General features: G+C 41.6%; 1 long non-coding RNA gene across 1 annotated transcript; it reads right to left on the bottom strand.

The window, feature by feature from the left end:
* Window positions 1-391: 391 nt before the first annotated feature.
* On the bottom strand, window positions 392-5,245 carry LOC145660393 (uncharacterized). Its single transcript, XR_014126731.1, has 3 exons — window positions 5,123-5,245; window positions 4,940-5,042; window positions 392-1,159 (listed from the first exon to the last, which is right to left on the bottom strand). It is a non-coding gene; the product is annotated as an uncharacterized LOC145660393 (long non-coding RNA).
* Between the last annotated feature and the right edge of the window lie 2,438 nt (window positions 5,246-7,683).

Below are 7,683 nucleotides of genomic sequence, written 5' to 3'. Positions count from 1 at the left end.
GTATCTTGAATGAGTGTGGAGTACCTGAATCATCTCATTAAATTGCTCTCTATATGTAGTTCTATATATAGAACTCTCCTTACCATTGAGTATAACCTAGAGAGCAATGGATTAGCTTTATTTTTCCAATACAACGGCTGTCATCTCGAAACACACACACACACACACACACACACACACAACACACAACACACAACACACACACACACACACACACACAATGGAGGCAGAACTGTTGGCAGCAAAGCTTGTTGCTAATATTGTAATCTGGTCAGGCACAGGTAATCGGAAACCAATAATGAAATTCACTTCCAGATTTAAGCTTTATTGGACACGTCCGATAAAGTCATAGGAATTTTTTTTGGCTGCAAAGTAGCACCCAGTAGAATTTCCAAACAAACTTCCACTCCTAAATCTTACATGCATACACTCACATAAAAAACAATAAATATATAAAAGTGCATAACTATAAAAAAAAGGATATTGTGTAAATAATTGTATAGAGTACAGAATACATCAAACAGATTAGTAACCGATACAGGATTAAACACAGTAGTGCAAGGTGATGGTACCCCAGAAGACTTGTATGCATTCATTGTTCATTCATTGTTATGGAATGAGGGAAAAACGTTTCCTGCAGTCTGGTAGTGCAGACTCTCATAAGACTGAAGTAAGATGGGGATGTCCTGGGTGTGAGGAGTCAACAACAGTTCTCTCTGTCTACCTTTTGGTAAACAAGTCTTGAATACTGGAAAGTAATGGACTGTAGCCTACCATAACCTGTAGAAACTATAAGGGGTTCAGACCATGAATCTACTCAAGAACAGTACTAAAGTTCTGCAGTGACTCCCACATCTCAAAGTCACTTTAATGCGGTTTTAATAATAGTCTCCCACCCAAGCGGAGGGTGGGATGAGCAGTATGGGTGGAGAGGAGAAGAAGGAGAGATTGACTGAGGTGGGGGGTGGGGGGGGGGGTGAAAAGTTGGTGAATCAGCAGGAGCTGTGTGGTCACTGTGGCTGTGATGGGGAGGGGACAAGGATGCAGAATCAATACCACCACACCTATTACTCTCCACTTAGCCTCAGTCAATCAGATGCCGCTAATGAGATTTGCACATGAGCAATCTTTATTTTCATCCAGCTCGTGGTAATTGTTTCTAGGAGGGAAAAAAAAAACCCATCATTGTGTGTGCAGCTTAGTGTTTTGGGTTTGTGTAGTATTATCCTAGCTTAAGGAAAAGACCCAGGCACACATTACATTGATGTCAGTCAGGTGGCAGTGTTGTGTGAATGCGCAGATTGGGCTGGTGTCTGGTATGTGTTTGCATACACAGGCTGTAAAAGAACATTTCAATGAATGAGAGAAATGTGCCAGAAGTTTTAAATAACATGGATATTTCTGAGCATGCCATTTTTTTTTTTTGAGAAAAAGCACACTTGGGTAAACGTTTGCTTATGATAACTCATTATCTGTACTTTCTGCTAAGGCAAATCATCTCTTAATGCAAGTACTGGACTAAATTTTGAAAGTGGTATAAACTCACAAGGTAATCTCTTTTGTCTCTTGTGGTCTTATTTAAGATGGATCCATTTTTTAATATTCATAATGATTTATCCATATGGTCCCTGTGTGTGGTGTGTGTAGCAGTCTTTTCCCACTGCGTGTGCGTGTCCCCACTCATATGTGGTATGTAAACAGGTGACAGCAGGAAATTGAAAGAATGTTACAACTATTTTTAGAGTTGTTTTGTTTTCATTTTTTCTTTTGTTTCATCTTTATACAGAGGACACAATCACTTGGATCTCCGAGAGTCCTACCCACCCTACCCACCCCCAAGTGCTCCAGGGGGGAGTCTGACTCATCCAAGAGAAAATCAGAAGGAGGGTTTTCAGCACACCATGCACACATTCACACTGTGCGTAAGATAAGAGGAACCTCAGAGGGAGAGCCAGAATTCATAATAGCAAGATTGTAATGCCATGATGTAATCCCATCCTCCCCTTTTTCTTTGTTCAATAACTTCAATGATTTACATTCTTTGAGTGATATTGCAGGGTTAGTAGCTAAAAATGTTCGCACACAACTTTTTAAGTGGTAGAAATATTCTGATGTTTGATATGGCGAGTGCTGTTCAGGAATGGTGGAATATTCCAGCTGTAAGATGATTATCAGGGCTGCCTTTGTGGAGAGCAGAGAGTTAAGAAAGAGCTAAAGGACTGTGAGAAATGGAGGCCTGACCCAGATGCTCAGCTCTGTTTGATGTTGAGGTTTTCACATTTCCATTAAAATATTCCTCAACTCCTCTCCAAAATGATTTATCTACTGTCTAGCCAACAAAAGCTTGGGGTCATCCGCCCTCTCTCTCTCTCTCTCTCTCTCTCTCTCTGTGCGCGCGCGTGTGTCTGCACGTGCTTATGTGTGAGAAGAGAGAGGCTGTCTGCAGTGTGTGCTCCTAATAAATTTAGTCCCCGGACTCTTCTCAGATCACGGAGGTGCGCTCCCAAACAAATTCTTACATATGCATTTTAAACAGAATATGTGTAATATATATCACACGTAGAGCTGCAAAAGCCAGACACACTATGATAGCAGGTAGATGGTCTGATCTGACTCCGTTCAATTCGTAATTTTCATATAATTATCTTCAGCACTGAATATATCAACCAGGAAAAATCTTGTATTTCTTGCACACGGAGCCTTTTATTTGCCGCGGTTATTATCACGGTTGCCCCTTCCTGGCGTCTCGGTAGCCTTGGCTACACTCTCCCGTGCTTCTACTTCGCTGTCCTTCCTGGTTTTCGTTTTCCATGTGCTTCTTTGTTTTGGTTTTTCTATTGCGCTCGTCGTTTAGTCCTCGACCCTGCATTGATTTCACCTTTTCTCATTGGTCCTGTTATCGGAACCCTGTGTTCTCGTAGTTGGTTTGCTGCCCTTTGTACAAGCCTTAGCTCCTGCACTAGCCTGTCATTGGCTGTCCCATGTCGCGTTTGTTTCTTTCTTTATACTTACCCTCTGTTGTGTTCGCCGCCTGGTGTGTATTAACCTATTGTCTGTTTTCTGTTATCGTGCTTTGCTTTCTGTTTACAATGTCCGTTTCAATGTGCCTTTGGTTACATGACTATGGACTGTTTACACCACTCTGTTAATGGGTTTGCACTTAATAAAATCTCGCTCTTCTCAGCGTGCGCGTCCGGCTCACTATCTACACGAATGCTGAGAAGCTTCGCGTTTGCCCTGCTTGTTCTTGTGTGCCTGCGTGTGTGTCGTCTGTGGCGAGGATCGTTAGTGTAACTGGTGCGTTTTTATTGCCTGCCTGTGTGCTCTGTGGTTATTTACACTCGGAGTGTAAACTGGTCCTTTTCCTGGAAGTGAGACAGATCTCGCACGCGCCGTTCGTCCTGCAGCCTAAATCTAGTTATCCAAACCCGCAGACGAAAACTGTGCTCCCTAGTTGCTTAGCAAGGCAGAAAGGAACAGTGAGAGGCAGTGTGAACAAACACCCCCAACACCGCCTTCTCTAGATTTTTGTAGATTGTCGGCCCTAACAGGCCACCCATCACTACCAGGGTTGTAAAGACCTCTCGATGCCCTCAGGGCCTCCTGGACTCTGGTGTGGGTCATGTTGAGTGTCTTGTCGGAACATAATGAGCATGTCTGAATCTGGACACAGAGCTGGAGCTGCAACAATAACTATTTCAGTCCTTTCCTATTCCAGGAGCCTTGGATTAGTAATGTTATAAATGTGAAATGTTATGAAATCCCACAGATGCTTAAATAATTAAGCATCAAAATGCAGTACAGACTTCCAATGGGCTTCCACAGAATATGAACTGCTTCATTTCAGACCCCTTCACCATTACCTTACAGGGCTGGTGAAGCTCTTACATCTGAAACAGTTCATGAAACTTTGTGTGCTTTGTCGAAGTGACACCCCCCCCCCCCCTGCCTCTGCATTGAGAATCAAAGCAAACTGCAGTTACTCCAGTGTTAGATCTTTGTTTATACAGGAATGTGCGGTCAGTGCTCTACAACCTCCATGGAGGTAATAAGCTTAGTATCTGAATGCCATATAATGTTTTTATCCAAAGATAATATCCTGGTATCACCTGGTATGAACGCCTGTCCCATCTGATCCTGATGCGAAGCCCACAATACACACTTGAGAATTTTATCTCACTGGCTCATTTTATCAAGAAATTCCTCTGCTAATACTACAGTATAATATTCTTTCTGCTAGGCAATTTTGTCTGTGCAGTATCACACTGATATAATAGATCTAACTCAGTGTTCCCACCCTGAGCAAATATATGTGAGGTTTGACCCAAGGTTTCAAATCACAGCCTTGTGTTCAGATGAAACGACACCATAGGTAGACTAAACTGACCTCAAAACTGCGGCATATTTCTATATTAAAACCTGTCGTTCCGGTTCCAGCCATGAGAGAGTGGTTAAGATGGAGAGCACCTGGGGAACTGGCCAGGACAAAAGACCTATTTCACAGTAATTGCCTGTCATGCACATTAACAGTGAATGTGCTTCACCTGACAGGCAACCCATAGGGAGCAATAGCCCACTGTAATCCCAGGGATGAAGGCACTGACCATAATGGTTCTCAACAAGAGAGGAAGCAGTTAAATGCCAGAAGGAGGGACAGCTAAGAGAATTTTGTGGTGCAGCTGTGTGAGGTTTTTAGGTATGTTGAGAGAGAGAGAGAGAGAGAGAGAGAGAGAGAGAGAGAGAGAGAGAGAGAGAGAGAATAGCTACATAGTAGGGCTATGTAAAGAATGTTAATAATTGTGGTAACCTTCATAATTAATCCTAGCAGATGGTAACAAGTAATTAGCGTCTTCACATTTCATTCATAAACATAACAGGGAGTTGACTAAAGAGCCTATACGGCACAAGCACCTAACCAAACAAAAGCCACAAAGATTACCATAGCAATGGAGGTATGGCTTGTCTGCTTGACCAAATTGCTGTTAAGAAGCCAGGGCTTCCTCCTTACTTCTCATCACTGTTTCTTCCATGTCTACCAGCACCTGTGAAGCAATTCACACATTTCCATTAAATTATTTCTTAATTTTTCATTATATTTTAATTGTAAAGTTTTTTTACTGACCCTTTAAATGTAGACTTCCTGAGGCTGAGTTATAAAGACAAAGCTTTGCCTTCTCTGCTGTCTTGGGACTCCTACGTGCTTGTCTCTTTAACCATCCTGTCCCTACTGTGGTGGAGATTAGATCAGCCCTCCTCCCCACACCTCAACTGGAAATACAACCTCTGAGAGTGAATCTTTAATTCATATGGCCGTGAAGGTGTGGCTAATATGTCAGGTAGCTTAAAATATTTCCACAGACACTGGAGGTGGCAGTGCAATGACATTACTGCTGAAGAGATTTGTGAGCGTTCATTGGCTCCACAAAATGTTTGTCATAGCAACGGAGTGATGCCATTGATACCCCAGTGCTACTAGATTTGAACAGTGGGGCTGTGTTGCAGTAATGAGGCATTTTCTACAGGTGTGCATGTGTGTGTTTGTGTGTGCATATGTGAGCGTGCATTGTCAATATCATGATAATAGGAATTGGCAAGGTCTTTGCAATGAAAGAGAAAATAAGAAAGAAAAGGCAGAAGTTATGGTGGCTGTACGTCATGGAACAGGTGATGTCCACACTTAAAACAGGAAATTAAAGCCACTAAGGGCTTCAAACTGTGGATCTTAAAATGAGAAAGAAAATCGAAGAACCCATTGATTCATAAACTTCACTGATGAAACTAAATACATTTCATCTCATATCCCTACTTTGCAGGAACACACTGTGATATCTAATTCATCTTATTTAATCAGAGTAGTGCAGGGCTGTATCAGTGCAGTGCTCTTATATCACACAGAAATATATCAAGGGAATATTTCAGAAGCCACAGATCAATCACCATTAGATTCATAAACAAAGTTTCTGCAGCCTGTGAGGAGGAAGGAAGGGCCATCATGAGTAGAAGCCACTGTGATATCTCAGACCAGTGAAGCCACTGTGATATCTCAGACCAGTGAAGTCACTGTGATATCTCAGACCAGTGAAGTCACTGTGATATCTCAGACCAGTGAAGCCACTGTGATATCTCAGACCAGTGAAGTCACTGTGATATCTCAGACCAGTGAAGCCACTGTGATATCTCAGACCAGTGAAGCCACTGTGATATCTCAGACCAGTGAAGCCACTGTGATATCTCAGACCAGTGAAGTCACTGTGATATCTCAGACCAGTGAAGCCACTGTGATATCTCAGACCAGTGAAGTCACTGTGATATCTCAGACCAGTGAAGTCACTGTGATATCTCAGACCAGTGAAGCCACTGTGATATCTCAGACCAGTGAAGTCACTGTGATATCTCAGACCAGTGAAGCCACTGTGATATCTCAGACCAGTGAAGTCACTGTGATATCTCAGACCAGTGAAGCCACTGTGATATCTCAGACCAGTGAAGTCACTGTGATATCTCAGACCAGTGAAGTCACTGTGATATCTCAGACTTTGTCTCTGTCTTAGAAGTGCAGTGTGCCCAGCCCAACTACAGGTCTATTAATCAGACAGTCATTGTCGAGATTAATACTTGTGAAACTAAGGTGATGATCTTCACATTCACTGCCAGCTCCATTTTCCCTGCTCTAACACACCTGAGTCAATTTATATTTTGCTATCTAATTACCTTGCCCCAGCGGTGGGGAAGTCAGATGAGAGCGCTTGAGTTAATTCTCGCGTGCATAAATCTGTGTTCCTGGAGAAATCAGTGTTTCAAGCTGCTGAGAGAATAGGTTGCATATCATGTCTCATATTTAACAACATCTGTGATTGCACAGCTGTGTGTGAATGTGTGTGCCTTTCTGTACATCAGTAACATGCAAGTTCCTAATGACAGGTTGCAGTACTTAACAACTGCTGAAACTATCCTAAAAAGTCATTTAAATTCCAAAACAACTTTCACTGAACATACGATGCAATAATCCTATAATGCAATTTATTTATTTATATATTTTTTAATACAATTTTTGTCACAAGGGCAATAGTAGCCAATGGCTGTGACATTCGGTCAGATAGTATTATTTTACAAGTATATACATGACTGCAAAGCCAAAATGAACATAATAAGTCATAATAAAAAATAATTATACATGTTGTAATTCCACTGACATCTCCTTTTGTCTTTGCCAGTGGTTGGGAAATAAAGCTGTTTGTATACAAGAGTCTGTTACTAAAGTCATGTTAAGATATATTAGCCTAACCAAGACCAATGGTGGAACAGTAATCACCATTAACTGAAAAGTCTGGGCCCTCACTTGCTTTAGAGACCTAATAAAAGATGAATAAAATGAGTTATAGGCAATGCATTATTAAACAGACTGAAGTGAATCTTTTATGTCCTCATAGGGAAAAACTTCATTTTGGAATTCTGATCTTAAAAAAATCCTCACCTCCAAAATATGCATTCTATTATCCTCATAAATACATCAAATGACTCAAAGTCTGCATTTTTTCCTTGGGTTGAGAGGCTCATCTATTCAACTAATATGGTTTATCCTGACAGTTGTGCTGTTAAATCATGTACTGTTTTGTCCACCTTCTCATTCTTCTCTTTGTCTGCCTTTCTACACTGAATCCTCCTACCTTAGTCTTTCATTCC

The sequence above is a fragment of the Electrophorus electricus genome, chromosome 2, assembly GCF_041902795.1.
Source record: "Electrophorus electricus isolate QZ-2024a chromosome 2, ASM4190279v1, whole genome shotgun sequence".
Taxonomy (NCBI): Eukaryota; Metazoa; Chordata; class Actinopteri; order Gymnotiformes; family Gymnotidae; genus Electrophorus; species Electrophorus electricus.
Note: the sequence above shows the minus strand (reverse complement) of the source record. Positions and strands in the feature narration are given on the sequence as shown.